Genomic DNA, 17,431 nt, shown 5'->3' with positions numbered 1-17,431 from the left:
CTCAGGCATCATGTTGGCTGTCTTGGAGTATGAGCAACCAAAAGAATGAAGGCTCCCATACTCCCGAGGACATCAATTAAGCTTCGTAATACATCATAATGACGCACTTGAAATCTCTATTTTCGTCTTCTTGGCTGTTCGGTATTGGCATCTCTCCTCTGATGAGTCGGTACGATGTGACCGAGACAGGAATTCACGAACAGAAGCTTAATGCGGCATGCTGCAGTCAGAGAAGAATATCGTGGTATCTTTAAACTTAACTGCCTGACCATTATGCACAGTCTTAGTGGTATTGAAAATAGTATTGTGGCGCAGAGCATAATCGTGATATATGTCTAAATGTCTGGAGCATGATATATCTATCTATATGACTTTTTTTATCACATCACCGTGATTCATATTCAATCAGTAAGCTACAAACGTCCTTTAATATCCAATTCGCTCTACCTCGGAAATAATATATTTTCATATATGTTACCGAAGGGGAATTCTTAGTTGATAATAAGTTCGTCGTCTCGTGGGCTCGAACCAGCGAAGACAAGAACTCAGGACTACAATGGACGCATTTTAACCCACGCGGCCAGCAAGTGAGGTATAAATGGATATCGTCTTCCCATATACAAATCGCCCGTCGAACTCAGGTGTTTGTATTTGGAGACGATATCCACCCACCTCTGCCATGCTAACCACGTAGTGCGTTTGTCGCACGCAGCCATTTATATATATATATATATATATATATATATATATATATATATATATATATATATATATATATATATATATATATATATATATATATATATATATATATATATATATATATATATATATATATATATATATATATATATATATATATATATATATAGGGCTGTATGCATGTTTCTGTAAAAAGATCTCAAACTATTTACTTCCTTTCCAGGACTACTTAACCAATTTCAGCCAAACTTTGCACAAAGCATCCCCAGGTAAAGGGGATTAACTTTTGTTCGAATGGAGCCACTCCCTTTCCAAGAGGAGAGGAGATATTTGAAAAACAGTGAAATCACAGTAAGGTCATTTAAAATGACAAAAACTCACAAAAGAGTTTTCACCTTTGTTTCAAACCATAGATCCAAAAATCAGTATGGTGTCACGATGTGGGTCCAAAGGTTTACATAAGAATATGAAGGATGTGGGTCCAAAGGTTTACATAAGAATATGAAGGAAAAATCTTGTAAAAACTTTCTGCTCGTGAACAATATGGCTTCAGACTATCCAGTTATTATTCGTATCATTACCATTATTGTCGTTGATACCAATACTATCACTAACCAGTTTGCACTGTTGTTTACACAGACGTCGAGCTGAAAACATATTCAAGCAGACACCATAAGAAAACTTACGGGGACAGGGATTAAACGCTGCGTTTTCAGAGAAGACAAGAAAGACAGTTTCCTGCTCATGACGATGATGAATCATCGCACTGCTCCTGTCTGTCTAATTTTTCTAAAGGAGAGGAGCATCATATATCCTAGTGCCACTGAACGGTTTTCCCCGTAGCCTTTTTCTAAGCTTTCAGGCGCCGCCGCCTTAAAATTCTTGCGGGAAAAGATGACGAGGAAAATTTCTGTCTCCTATCTCTCTTTCTTGCTATTTTTTCTTTAAATTTGCCTAAATTGGTGCTGATAAATATTGTCTTGCTGTTATTTCCTCTAAGAATTTTGCAGTCACGCTGCATTATCCACAGCAGCTAATGTGCATCTTTTTTTATATGTCATTTCCCATCCCTGGCTGCCATTTGTCGGCAATCACGTCTCATGAAGTTTTCATAAAATTTACATGACTGTCTGCCTGTACAATTAAGATCAGTCATTGGGGTTTAGGTGTTTTTACATTTTTTTTTTCTTGCACTGAAATCTTATCTCGTTTTTCTTTCAATCCATAGATTTTTAATGGCTATACATATGAGCTAAAAATCTCTCCAAGATGGTATTTTTTAAAAAACACAAAGCAGTATTTCACGCCCTCGGCAATTAAAGCCATATACCTATCATTTGTCAATAGAGGCTAACTTCTTTTCTATATATAAAAACTGATAATGGGACGGTGTTCAGAAGATTCTTTTTATGAGTTTTGAAAAGAAATAGCTCTCTCTCTCTCTGTCTCTCTCTCTCTCTGTCTCTCTCTCTCTCTCTCTCTCTGTCTCTCTCTCTCTGTCTCTGTCTCTCTCTCTCTCTCTCTCTCTCTCTCTCTCTCTCTCTCTCTCTCTCTCTCTCTCTGAGAAGAATGAATTAGAGACTGCAATTCTACAGAAAAATGTTGACGTTTTGGTGCAGAAGAAATTCCCGGATCTTCTTACTTTCGGAAATTATCAGCTCAAGTGGTGCGATGTTGTAATTGCAATTTTGTCTCACATCTGTAACGAACAGTAAGCAATACAAAGCAAAATACTAAATAATAAATGTTATTACTGATAACACAGAAAATGTCAATTTATAAAAAAAAATCTCAAGTGGATCATTTTGCATTGTTCTGAGTATCACGATCCTATATATTTTGCAAACTTTTTAAAATGCAAACGAGATTGGCACCCTTGGGTAATAATGTTTTACTGCGTTATTTTTTGAGCGATGTGCCACTTTTTACATAAGTACAAATATTAAAACTCAACAGAAGTTGCGGTATGTTGCAAAATCATTGTGTCGAATCAGAATCATAATTACGTCAGAAATACGTGTTAATAAGTTTCTAGAGAGAAAATTATCTAAATAAACACAAAAGAATGAAAAAATATATGTATTAAAAAATATGGGCTCAAAATTCTAGAATTTCTCGAATTTCTCGAAATTCTCCCAAACAGCAACGCATAGAGGGAGAGGAACTCATGATGTACTGTTAGTTTAAACAGGAAATATGTACTGTTTCAATTGGTCGGTGAAAATAACCCTACCCTAAGTCTGATTAGTTTTCTCATAGTTGTTACCATGGCAACCATTGTTTACAAACAACACTGAAACTATTCCAAGAAAATCTATTTTACTATATAGACACAATACTGAATAATTTTCTCTCATAAGCATAAATTGAAGCATTTTTATAGATTCATTCTACTTCTGCTTTTAATAAAAAACATAAACAGAACTTTTCTTTCTACAGTTCTGGAAATACTGCTAAAATTCGTCAGCATTTCATATAATTTTTGTAATATCAAGTGTGACCGAATTTGAGAGAGAGAGAGAGAGAGAGAGAGAGAGAGAGAGAGAGAGAGAGAGAGAGAGAGAGAGAGAGAGAGAGAGAGAGAGAGATGTAATTGGCGTGGACGTGAAAAATGCTGGAAAATAAGACAAAAAGGTAAGATCATCCAGGATAATTGGAGAGGTATAACAACCTACAATACATTGACCTGCTTTGGTTTCCGGAGATACGGCACCCACTAACTGATACAATTTTCTACAAGTTATATGTGATGAAATGGCCTAGCAAGTTTCAGAATTCATAATTGGTTTCAATATCAATGAACTCTCTACCTAATTGTTCTGGATATGTTATGTAGCATGAGTCTTTTTTACATCGATCTTTCCTTGAATCAACATCCAGAATTGGCTTGACTTGTTATTATAGAGCTGTTCTGACTGTTCCAAAACTTGTTCAGTATCTTCAAGAATTATTTAAGTTACAATTAATAGCATGACTACAAAGTCTGAAAATGCTGTAAAAAGAGTCTGTAAGTCTATAAACGTCACTAATCTTTTACAACGTAGCAGCGAATCTCGTAACTTCTTTTTCCAACTTAAGAGGCCACCGTTTTCCTTTAGCCCTTTCGGTCATTAACTCCTAAGAGACGAACGTTAACTGCTCTCTTGCTTTGCGATACTTGCCATGAAAAAAGGGCACCAACATGATTCTAGAAGCTCCTCTCTCTCTCTCTCTCTCTCTCTCTCTCTCTCTCTCTCTCTCTCTCTCTCTCTCTCTCTCTCTCTCTCTCTCTGAAATTAACGGATTTTAACACCAAACGTATTCATATATGTACGTATATATTGCTTTGTTAGGCCCACATTCCTCATTTTGACAAGCATGTTTATATACTAGGTTAGCCCTCTTGAGCTCTGTTGGACTGGTGGCGGCGTTGCTATTGAGGGTATCTAACGCCTTTTTCGATCGGTAAGATAAAACTATTTCTTCATCCGTAACAGTACCAGCAACATGGGCGTTTGCTGTTATAATTTCTTTCAAGATATGTTCATCTTGTTTATAAACTGTCATCATCTGGTTGCAGTGGAATTCAAGACAACATCCCCTCCTTTCCCTCCCGCCAGCCGAACTCCAGAGGACTAACCTACGTGAACATACTTATCAATGTGAGGAATGTGAGCCTCACGAAGCATCATATACGTACATATATGAGTAAGGTTGGTGTTAAAATCCTTTAAGTTCAGAGAGAGAGAGAGAGAGAGAGAGAGAGAGAGAGAGAGAGAGAGAGAGAGAGAGAGAGAGAAGCATCATACATCCGGTTGACTTAGACTCCTCAGTTGAGGAGACTGGCTAATGCTTCAAGATGGTGGCATTTAGCGGCACTACCCGGAAAAACATGTCATTCGTGTGTCAAAGGAGCTACCGGTAGCAGGGATGGCAATACTTGACTATGAAACTGACTCCAGACGCCTCTCCACCCTCGAGGCCTTATATAGAAAATAAGAACAACCTTCAATTAATCTAAAGTACAGCAATCACCGAGGCACTGAGGCAGTCCTCCCTCTCCCCCCTCTGACTGAATCAACATGGACAAAATGGCGTCGATACAACGTGTTGTCATTCCTGTCAGGCCTTTTAAGAACTGGTTGCTACTGGAATAAAGGATAAAGAAATTTTGTCGAGCGTTTGAAAAGTGGAATAACCTATTTCTCAGTGGCATGGCACAGGTTTATGTAAAATTAATAAAATACTTCATGCATAACAGAAATAATGTCAATTTAACGGAGCTGCTATTATATTGGTAATATGATTTTTCTGTCTCTAAAACCTTAGTTACTAGTCTCTTTCAGAAATACCTCATTTCATCCTGCAATCTTATCTTTCAGATTTTCTTTACTGTTCTAAGCATCACTACATTATATGCATCCCTTCAACCTAGAGCTAAAAGTGTTTTCTGAGAGTTTTTGTGGGAGGTAATATCGTTGTATATTTAGATTTTCATGTGGTTTAGATATCCTAAGTCATCCAGTTACAAGTGCCCAGAAATTAGTTCTCACTACCCTTTATAGGATTATTTGACAGTGTTGGAGTCCCAGTAATAAAAATCAGGTAAAAATACCCCGTTAATATCATCAGTGAGTACTGTATAGTATCCTTGGATATGAAACAGAACGTTAATTATAGGAACAAGGTAAAACTTTCTTCTTAAATTCTGTTTAAATAAAGCATATATAATAATGTTCGATTATTGCTGATTATAAAGATGATGGCGAAGATCTTGAAACAGAGTGATTGGGTCTTTAAAAATGAAAATATGGCTAAATATTATAAAGGCTATTTGACCAGATATTATTTGCAATGCAATGGGTAAACTCACAACCCACCAAAAGGCACTGAAAGACTCGCTTCCTAAAATAAATCTTATATCATCGATGTTAACTTCAGCTTCGATGAAAATAGTTAATACAGTTTTATCATAAGGTGTTTTCCCATTCCGTACGAAAACGCAAAATGTAAAAGTTATGTGCAAAAAGAGCGTTATAGGCTTTCGTGTGATCGTACTGGCAATAAATGCTTGCATTTCGTAGCATGGAAATCAAAAGGACGACAGACGTGGTTCTCACAGAGAGAGAGATGCTCAGGTAACAAGATAATTAAAGGCAAATTTCTGCTTTGAAAACTTTCGCCGTACTTCTTTGTTTTGCATGATCAGTAAGGCAGTAGACACCTCATTGTTTCTGGTTAATGCGATTGACTGTGTGGAGCATTACGACCTAATTACCGCAAAGGTAATTTGTTTATGATATTCGAATATTCAGTAGTAAAAATGGTGATCTGAATAAGAGAAAAATTGGTTAAAGCAGACTTCTTCAAGTTTTATATCCAGTCCATAACATCTGAATTACATTTATTTTTGACAATATCTTACTCGGAATAAGTTTATAGCAATCTTGAAAAATTCTTACTTCACAGATTTCCCACGATCACTGATTGACTATTCTACGAAATTTCCACTTAATATCATAACTAAACGTGATTTCAGTCTAAAATGAAAGCTTACTGGACTTTCTCAAATATTAGTAAAATTTCCTTTAAAGTTAGGATTTCCAATATCCGTGGAACTACGCTCTTCCCGCGCGTATAATTGCCTAAGTTTCCGCTGCACTGTGCATTTGGGCGGAGCAAAACGCTGATACCTAGTTTGCATTTTTTACACATCTATTGGAGTCAAGTAAGGATGAAAATGTAATCAAGTAAGCTTCATTATACACCTCGCGCTCATTGGCTGATTACTTAGACCTCCACACAGATTAAAAAATAAATTCCCTTTTGTTTTATTTTTTTTTTACCATGAAATGTCTTAGCTTCGACTTTGAACAGTAATACAGCTTGAATGTATCTAGTATCGTACTTCATTCCACATTTATATATATGTATGTGTGTATTTATCTATCTATTTATCTATCTATCCGCCTATCTATGTCTGTCTGTCTATATATATATATATATATATATATATATATATATATATATATATATATATATATATATATATATATAAAAAAAACCTTTGCTGCTTAAACGTGTGCCTTTTTTATACTCAGAAATCTTCTTCTTCTTCGTTTTAACGTGCTTTTTCCCATTTTTATATGGGGTAAGCACGGTGCCTTCTTTTGAAGGACTTTGATTTGGCGTTGGGGTAGGCCGTAGCCTCGATCGGCTCTCCTGCCTGACATCGCTTAGACCCCCGATAGTGAATGTATACATGTATCGTACCAAATCCCCAGCTCCCTTTCTCCCAGCATATTAAGCGAAAAAAACACCGTGATATCAAATTCCCTTTACGCTGGGAATAACTTACACCAAAAGGAATTATAACTGATAAGTGCATCTGCCCCGCCCAGTATTCGAACCTCTCCTTTTTGGTTCAGATACAGTGATAGACAGTCGACTGGATAAAATACTTACAAAAGTAAGGTTTTATGAAGAATACAAATTTGGATAAAAGACGAGACAGAATCAGGGTGAAACTGTATCTTAGACGAGGTTAGGGTACCCCATTCCAAGAAGCTAACAAGATTAGTTAATAAATAATAAGGCAATTTACAAAAGGTAACTTTGAATGACATACACAAAAAATTAATTAATGAGGTCCTCTAAGTATATACTAGCCGTCGCAATCAGTGCTCATATAATGTTCAGACACCTTTAATAAACATTAGGGACAGTGGCGGTGCAAAAGTTGCATTCCAAGTAGCCTAATAACTGTTACTTAGACTGTTTCCCTCTACAAGTTGCACCAAGTAATCGACATTTCTGTATTTTTTCGTCTTGTCAACTGCAATAATTTTTTTATATCTGACGTCATTCACAAATTTACGGTTTACCCAGATAATTGTACGACGCAGAAATTATGCATTTTGTTTTTTATATAAGGTGCTATATTTCTTACGGAACATTTTTCAAGGTGGAATTAATCTAACTTGCTGCCATCTGACTATCTTTTTCGTAATTACGAATATTCGCCCATACCCGGCTATAAGCATAAAACTGTAGTGGTTCTGACAGGTTATGATGAGTGTCATTCAAATCTGACAGTAATCAACTGTAAATAGGGTGCAAACTGGAATGAACTGAAAGGAATAGCCTGTAAACTGTACACCAAAATCAAGAGGAATACATCGTAACCTAACCTTCCTTAACCCTAGGTCACTGCACTATAAATAGCAGGGGTTCTGCCTCGTCTGAACCCACCCTTCCTTAATCTAAACTAAAAGGTTTAGTGAATGGAATGGCATTATTATGAAAATGATAGATAAATGGCAGCACATTAGACTAAATACCAACTGAAAATAAAAGGTAGTAAATATGACAGCAAATATCAACAAACGAAAGTTCGAATTTTTTCACGCCAGCATATCGGTAACCATCCATTTGCAATGGAAGTCATATAATTGTTCCAACTGACATGACATAAAAATAACAGTGCAGAAATGACGTCGATAATTACGGACAGCTTGCAAAATACTGCCATTTGCGCTGTAAAAGCAAAACTTACATTGTTTTCTCTTTTTAGCGTCTGTAATTAGAAATGTAGCGCCGCAGACAAAACGTGACTGAAGCAGACAATTACCTGAGCAAATACAACAGTCAAAGGCCTCTAAGGGGAAGACAAGACAAAAACAGCCAGAAGATCACACAGCCAAGTCACGCAAAGCCTCGACAAACAACGTAAGAGCTAACTGAGTAAGACACTTTTCTACCCCCTTTGATAACTCCACAAAGAATATTATGAGCTTCTCCCCCGCCCACAATCCCTCCTTCCGGAAAAAAACTCTGCAGACGAAACCTCTGTTCTTTCTTTCCTCTCCTCTCGGCCTTCAAGATGGTGACTTATCTTATCTCGTCTTTGTTTTGTTGATACGCCTTGTGTAAGACAACAAGAGATGACCAAAGGATGGGAAGACAGCCATGGAAGATATATTTCTCCTCGCTCGGAGCCAAGATCTCCGCGGAAAATTTCCTTTCCTTCCTTTCCATCTTTGCTTCTCCCGGAATTTAAGAATAACGGTGAATCAGATTATAAGAAATCACTTAAATCCAAAATGCAACAGTTTCGCATTAAAAACACAATGTTTGTACTGGAAAACATTTAAAAATTCTTACGAATGTGGAATTTTCTTTCCAATTTTATTTCCTCACGATAGCTCTGTTCAGGTATAGTATCTGGAATTATGAATAGTAACAAGTCTCAAGGAAAATTCGGGCGGTTTCACTGTCGACAGCTAAAGTAGAAACTAGTCTCTCTCTCTCTCTCTAGGTCCTAGGATTCGATCAGTTTAATCAACTTTGGCCTGAGGCTGATTACTTTCAATCTCAGTGTACCTCTTCGGGTGAATCGGACTCGAATTGCGCCCAAGACGATTTGGCAGCTGTTGTTGCTCTTTCTAGAGAAGCAATGGGCAGGTATACAAGTTCTAAGAAACACAAGGTTAGTTCATTGTTCCTCTCATATTTTATTTTAGGTTGAATATTAATCAATGCATCTCTCGACATCACAATTCAAACAAAAGCACAAATGCAAGCAGCAAATCTTTTGCTTTACTATAACTTTTTAATACACACACACACACACACACACATATATATATATATATATATATATATATATATATATATATATATATATATATATATATATATATATATATATATATATATATATATATATATATATATATATATATATATATATATATATATATACACACATATATATGTACATATATAACCATACAAAAATATATAAATTATAAATATACATATATATAATTCAGCATTTTAGCATGTTTTATGTATACCTGCTATTACTACTTCAATCGTCAGAAAATCTATTACATCACAGAAAAAAGAAATAAAAAATATCATACAAGTTAACGATGGCTCCTCTCTAACTGAAAAGCGGACGTCCACACAAGCCCAGTGCAATAATCCGATTTTGTCGTGGCTAAATGCATTTTTTTCTCACAGGAAAAGTATTAGTGTGAGATATGTATTTGACATATTAAATACAGAGGGGATTATTGTCCTATAAATTATATTTACGCTCACTACGTACCGATTTGCTTATTTGTAACGGAACTTGGAAATGTAATGCTTCTGACTGCCTGCACTTGGACTGTTATTGCTGTTGTTGGACTGTCCTTGTCTTCAACATTTAAGTCCAGACTTTTGCACATGACACCCAACCCACATATAAGTATGTACAGAGTTTATGTGGTGGTAACTATTAAGATGAAGATGAAGATTTTCTTATTATTACCCTAAAACAATTCTCCTTGTATTGTCAGTAATTTATTTACTTGTATTGTCAGTAATTTATTTACATTTTTATCTATTTTTTTATTAATTTGTTAATTTATCTTTGTTTTCTAATAACTGAGCTCTTCTTTCTGTATTTCCTATTATCTTCTGTAATTTCTATCAAATGAAGATCATATTCTTTGGAAGCACGAGTTTCAAGTCAATGGCCCCTGTAGGCCCGTTTCTTGCGAATGGTTTATCTCCTGAATAACAATAATAACAATTATTATTATCATTACTTCCGTCAAGAGAGCTGGGTATTCCCTGTATGTATGTGTGTGTGATAGTGTGTGTGTATGTGTGTGTGTATGTGTGTGTGTGTGTGTGCATAAGGATATCTAAGGACGTGTGAACAAAATATAATGCCAGTGAGTGAACGCATTCATTTGGTGACCCCTAAAAATAATTATCTTTTTTTGCAAAACGATGGGGATTTAACAATTCGTCGTTATAGAAAACTCATCGCCAGCTCGTATGTTTTCAACTATTCCAATCATTCAAGCAATGGAACCCGAACAGCCGGCACCTTTAATTAATAATGAATAATTATTAATAGTAATAATCACCCCAGGCGAAAAGGCTGGCCGAAACGATATTTTCTCCAGATTTCTTGAGGTCCGTTAGCTAATCGGTTCTGGTACACGAGAATAATATGGCCAACAATGTTGGAATAACACGATGGGGAAAAAGTTTCCACTCAATACTTTGTTCCTTAGTGATAAACGACCAGAGGGCGAAGGTATAAGAGAATTCATTCCTCGTAACTTAAAAGAACTATTTGTATAAGAGGTATTAAGATTTTGATGACCATGATAAGTGTGCCTCTTAACTGTAAAAGGAACAATTAAAGTAAGGAAAAATGAAACGTGTAAGCCACTGATTAAGAAAGATACTTAAAAAGAGATTTCAATACGTCATGTACCAGCGAATTGGGCTCATGGGAGTCTACTCAATGTTAGACTGAGAAAAGCTAAGAATAGCTGCGTTAGTGTAATGTAAAGCCGACTGCATCATCCCGAGCCGAAGCATCGCCTTCTTACATGCGGAAATCAGGCCACTTACAAAAATTCAGGACCAAGCAACCTTGGAAAAAAGAGCAACAGTCCTAAATATTTATGTTTGCTTTTTAAATGTAAATTACAAGCCAAAAGTGATGACATAAAAAAAAACGCAAACACGAAACCAGTTAATTAATGAAAACGTTTTGCTGACGATGGCACTCTGGCCGATCAAAACAAAAACAACAAACAAACAAATGAAAGAAACTGCCATAGAGAGCATCCTGCATCGCTCAGAATTTGATCCTCCATTCGAGGATTGGATCTTGCATCATTAGAAATGAGACGAGGGGTGACAAAAAGAATACCCCAATTATGAAGGTATATGTGGTCTTATTGATTATCACAACTAAAGACAAAAAAAAAAAAATAACAAAACACCAACGAATTTGCTTTATAACTACGGTAAAATGCACTTTCATTTTACCTTTTCCATGTCTTTCACTCCACTGCGTTCCACATTAGACTGCAATAAAAGTTCTCCATGAAGTAACTCATTAAAAAAAAGTCATGAAAATAAAGCCATTTTCTTTGTAATTAAAATAAAATGTCATTTTTATCTTTATTCTCCCGTGCATTTGTATTACACTGTTTTGTACATTAGGCTGTAGTAAAAGTTTTCATTTCTTTTCATTTTGATTCTAAATTCCCTTTTACATGCGTCCACTGGCCCCACTGTGAGCGTACTTTTGTTCCACCCATGGGATAAAAGCGATTTTTTACTTCGACAGAAAAGAATTTATAACAGGATATATAAATTGAGATAATAAAAATAAATCCTGGGATTCTAAAAGAAGATTATTTGAAGATTTTGAGAGAAACTTTAAATAATCTGACATTTTTGCAATAGAGGTATAAGAAATGGGAAACTAAATACGTCCTTTTGCACATTTCCTCTCTCTCTCTCTCTCTCTCTCTCTCTCTCTCTCTCTCTCTCTCTCTCTCTCTCTCTCTCTCTATATATATATATATATATATATATATATATATATATATATATATATATATATATATATATATATATATATATATATATAGCCCAGTACATTCAACTTACATAATATGCACATTAACAGCGCGTCGAATACCTCTCACTCACTATGCTCATATTGACATGGGGCGCCGGTACTGAAACACCCAGGGTCGCTTCGGTAAGAATGAATATGAGCAGTGAGTGAGAGGTATTAGACCCTCTGTTGATGAGTATTCATGTAAGTGAACGAACCAGCCAATTTTGTTGGAAGCTTATAGAAGAGGGATTCGTCCACGTGTCTCCCTTTCTCTCTCTCTCTCTCTCTCTCTCTCTCTCTCTCTCTCTCTCTCTATATATATATATATATATATATATATATATATATATATATATATATATATATATATATATATATATATATATATATATATATATATATAGGCCAGTACATTCGCTTACATAATATGCACATTAACAGCGCGTCGAATACCTCTCACTCACTATGCTCATATTGACATGGGGCGCCGGTACTGAAACACCCAGGGGTCGCTTCGGTAAGAATGAATATGAGCAGTGAGTGAGAGGTATTAGACCCTCTGTTGATGAGTATTCATGTAAGTGAACGAACCAGCCAATTTTGTTGGAAGTTTATAGAAGAGGGGATTCGTCCACGTGTCTCCCTTTCTCTCTCTCTCTCTCTCTCTCTCTCTCTATATATATATATATATATATATATATAGAGAGAGAGAGAGAGAGAGAGAGAGAGAGAGAGAGAGCTCTCTGAGACGTGGATGAATCCCCTCTGCTATAAGCTTCCAACAAAATTGGCTGGTTCGTTCACTTACATGAATACTCATCAATACTGAAACACCCAGTACCGGCGCCCATATCAATATGAGCACAGTGAGTGAGAGGTATTCGACGCGCTATTAATAAGCATATTATGTAAGTGAATGTACCAGCCTTTGTAATTGCAAGTTTATGGCAGAGGGGGCTCGTACACGTTTCCCGAGACCGCCCCACTCCAACCGCCATTTGCTGTTCTCCAAAACAAACCTATTACTTTTACAATACTAGTCAAATAAATCTTCTTATCCCATCCTTATCTGCTTGACTGACACACTTAAATTTCAGAGACTTTTTCAAGCAAAAAAAAAAATTAAAAGTTACCATTTTCTACAAAACTGAGTGTCAGAGTTGACAATGAGTTCTAAGCTAGACCTCCTTACTATGCCATGGACAAAGGAATAATGAGGCCTCCAATTATTAGCGCAGAAAAATATTCGAAAACTTCTTTAGATTAGACAAGGAAAAACAGCAACCCACACAGTCCAGCTATGCAATCGAAATCCAAGCAAAGACAAGACTGGCAAGCAGACAAATCATATATTTTCTGTGCTTTTATTCAGCCTTCCTGAGGAAAATGTTGAAAATTCAGCATGTAAGTATCGCTTTCTATTTACCCGTTATCAATAATTCGTGTAACAGAAAATCTGCAAAATCAGAAAAAGAGAAATATCATGGATGATTATAATGACTCCATTTCCTAATTGAAAAAATGACGTCCACATTAACCTCGGGAAATAGTTCGATTTTGTTGCGGACAAATACATTTTTTCACAAATAGGAATTAGGGCGAGACATGTATTTGGCAAAGCAAATACAGAGGGGATTGTTGTCGTATAGATTATATTTGCGTTCAGTAAGTATCGTATTTATTTTCTAATTCGTAAAAGAACTTAGAAGTATAATGGTTTTGCCTGCCTGACCTAGCTGCGTGAATCTCTTCACTTTTGACATATATGTTCCCATACTCTTGAGAGGTGCTAACTCACGTACAGTCACTAACGCGAACGGCCTTTCAAAAACCACACACTCGCCACACACACACGCGCGCGCGCGCATCCTTAACGGATTAAGCAATAACAAATTCGTCTTCTTCATGACAACAATTCATAATTTATATGACCCATAAAACTGATTAAACGTGTAAGTGTATATACAGTATGTACTTCAGAGATTGTGGTTTAGTAGCAAGAGCAACTGACGTGTCTGCACGAGCAAAACCAACAAAACCATCGCATTTCCGGGTTCTGTTACGAATTGGCAAAAACGATACGTAGTGAGGGTGAATATAATTTATTAGACAAGAATCTCCTCTGTATTTAATCTGGTAAATACATACCTCACCGTAATGCCTTGCCTGCGAAAAAAATGTCAATGGCCGCAGTTAAATCGGACTATTTCATGGGGTTAATGCGGACGCCATGTTTTCAATTATGGAATGGAGTCATTATTTTTATGGCTCCGTTTTTCTTTTTTCACTGATTTAGCCGATTTTTGCCGCGCGAAATAATAACAGCAGGCAAACAGAAAGCGATACTTTGTTGTGAAATTTCGAACATTTTCCCAGGGAAGCTGAAGAACAGAAACAGCAAAGCATTCAGTTTATCTGTTGGCATATCTGTTCGCTCCATGAGTTCCGATGTCGAAGGTAGCAATGATTAATATTCGACATAACTGTCAGAAACGATCTGAAAAACGAGCGAGTCAACCTTAGTTCGGTAAGTTTGCACACCTGTCCGTTGCTTAAATGAATACTGTATCTTTGCTTCTCCACGATAAGCTACAAGGATGCCAAATCCCTCTTCTGCGCAATTCAAGTCCTATTCACGCGAAAAGGTTTTCCGAGATTAAAGGTTTTCTTCACAGCGCTTAAGTTGGTTAAACTGATCAAATCTAAGGATTTGGTGAGAGAGAGCGAGACAGAGAGAGATATACATCTGTTTTGGATGTCGGCACAATATTGCCGCTTTCTTAAACTATACTAAAACTGAAAGACTTTGCTTTGGAGGGTTGATAATTGTGGGATAGCTGTCGTGCAATCTCAAATAGCGATTTTTTTTAGGTGGTCTGAATATACTGTTGTTATTTACTGTCTTTTAACGTAGGCTTTGCACAGCGAGAAGTAACGTAGCTAATAGATATTGGTGCACATGAAATTTTAATCCCTTTTTTTACACATTCGTATACATCATGCGGTAAGTACTTTACAATGTCACCTGCACTGGAAAGCGAGAGAGCTTTATGTGAAAATATGCTTGAGGGTAGGCACATACGTGGCACTGACTTTCGAAGGGGAGAAAAATGCTTTCTGTTGTGGCGTGGTCGGTAATGCATCTGAATATACAATTAAATATTGCTTTGTTGTCAACTAACCTTGGCCAAAGAGAACATTATACTTCAAAAGATTATTTACGAAAATCCTCGTACGTTTCTCAGTAAAAGACTGGTTCGTATTGCAGATATATTCAGCCTTGATTTTCACCGATTTCATACAATCTCATTTGCGCGTTCGTGACTTATTAGAACATAATATATTCCTACATTCCTCGAGAAAGTGAAAGTTACGACGATGGATGAAGCGAAGATGAAAAGAGAGGAGGAAATTTTCCGCAGAGGTTTTCGCCTTAGGATATATCTTCCATGGCTGTCTTCCCACTCTTTTGTCTTCTCTTGTTGTCCTACAAAGACAAGATAAGTCACCTTCTCGAAAGCCCAGGGAAGAGGGGGAAAAACGAAGAGAGAGAGAGAGAGAGAGAGAGAGAGAGAGAGAGAGAGAGAGAGAGAGAGAGAGAGAGAAGCTCTGGTAGCAGAGTTTTTTCTCTCTTTTTTTGGCGGGAGAAGCTGATAATACTCTTTGTGGAGTTACTAGAGAAAATATAAGTTTGCCACACAATTAGCTCCTTTGTTGTTTGCCGAGTTGTTGCATGACCTGCCTGTGTGAGCTCCTGGCTGTTTTTCCTCATCTTTCTCTCAAAGGCTTTTGACTGTTGTTTTTGTCTTGACAACCGAGGATCGAGTGTCGCTTTTTCTTTGGCACTACTCCTATTTAGCCATGCGTTATAACGAAAAGGGAAAATAAATTACCTTTTTCGTTTACAATTCTGAGAATCCCGAAAGAAAAGTAAGCAGATTTGACTTGTAACTTGATACTTCCTCCGACTCTACCCTTTGTAAAAAATAGCAGGCCATTTTTTTTTTATTTTATAAAAGTCTCAGAAGCTTTTGGGTGCGTTAAAGTACAAAGACAAGGATTACCAAAGAGGATTTTATCGAAAAGGATTTCGTAGGCAATTTTCTCTTACGCCCAACCTCAAAAGTATATATGTATTTTTTTGTAACGTTTCGTTCGCACATCAAAACTCTGGCAAGCGTTGACAACTTGAGAAGCCATGGTGTTGCATGCACTTGGGGCCGTTGTGTTGGCATCCTAATTGTTTGCTGGTTGGATTTCTATTTAAATTTTGCTTTGGGAAAACATTATTTGTATCTGGAAAGCTTTAAGGAATGTCAGATTTCAGAGATGAAATTAGTCTCTCTTTCAATAAATTTGTGTTTTGTATACATTTCATTTTCATCCAGCCAGTTGTTATAAAACGAAAGGGAAAATGTTTCTCCATCTCTCGTTACGGTTTTCAGTAAAAACGTTGTATATCTTTCCCTTATATTCTCGTCTAACTGATGTTAAAAAGATTGAATGGCTTTTTTTTACGAAAAATTTTTTTATTGACAATTAAGGGGAATCTTTGTTATTAATGAAAACGACTAACCACAATTAATTTTTTCCCTGCAAAAGAAGTGAAATACACTAACTTGAAGTACTTTGGTAACATTGTTACTTTGGCAATCTTGTAGCATAATGGTTTTAAAAGAGAAGAGAACTAGAATGTGCGTGCTCTATAAAACAGCAATAATGTATTATTGTATGAACTTCAGGAAATTTTGTTTCTGGGTTACCCACTATTTTAGATTATGCATCGAGGTTATTCAAGAGATTTTTTCGTTTTTACTTCCTACTAGAAACCCTACTAGACACCCAGTGAACCGAGATGTGAATGACACGAAAGAAACTATAGGCATTTTATTACAAACTGATGTCTCGTGATGGTGTGAGCCAGGCTTGACGATTACACTGATAACTTCTCCTCACATGCTGTCTGCTAGTATTAATTTTCGGTTGAGAACGGCATTATTTAGTACCGTTTCCCAGACCCACAATCATCAGTCAACATCCTCACTTCAGGTCAACAGACGAAGCTATAGAAGTTGATGTGAAAGTGCCAGGTTCACGCAGTGAGATAGACTGGTGGAAGTATGGCTTACGTAGCATCTTGAAAAACAAATATGACAATAACGACAGACAGAAACAACTTTCGAGATCTGATTTTTGCGAAAAAGGATAACTGGCAATTGGTTCGGTTTTCTTGAAAACCTGAACAAAACTGGAAATGTTGAAATTAATTTTAAGAAGGGAAGATGAGCAGGAAGGGATAACATTTCGGAATTAAAATCTGGA

The 17,431-nt window shown here is 36.4% G+C and overlaps 1 long non-coding RNA gene across 1 annotated transcript in view; it reads right to left on the bottom strand.

The window, feature by feature from the left end:
• The window catches only part of LOC136834950 (uncharacterized), a 322,137-nt gene that overhangs the window by 260,159 nt on the left and 44,547 nt on the right, over positions 1–17,431 (bottom strand). The window lies entirely within an intron of this gene.

This window comes from Macrobrachium rosenbergii, chromosome 4, assembly GCF_040412425.1.
Source record: "Macrobrachium rosenbergii isolate ZJJX-2024 chromosome 4, ASM4041242v1, whole genome shotgun sequence".
NCBI classification, from domain to species: domain Eukaryota; kingdom Metazoa; phylum Arthropoda; class Malacostraca; order Decapoda; family Palaemonidae; genus Macrobrachium; species Macrobrachium rosenbergii.
The sequence above is the reverse complement of the archived record's forward strand: the minus strand, read 5'-3'. Positions and strand labels throughout refer to the sequence as shown.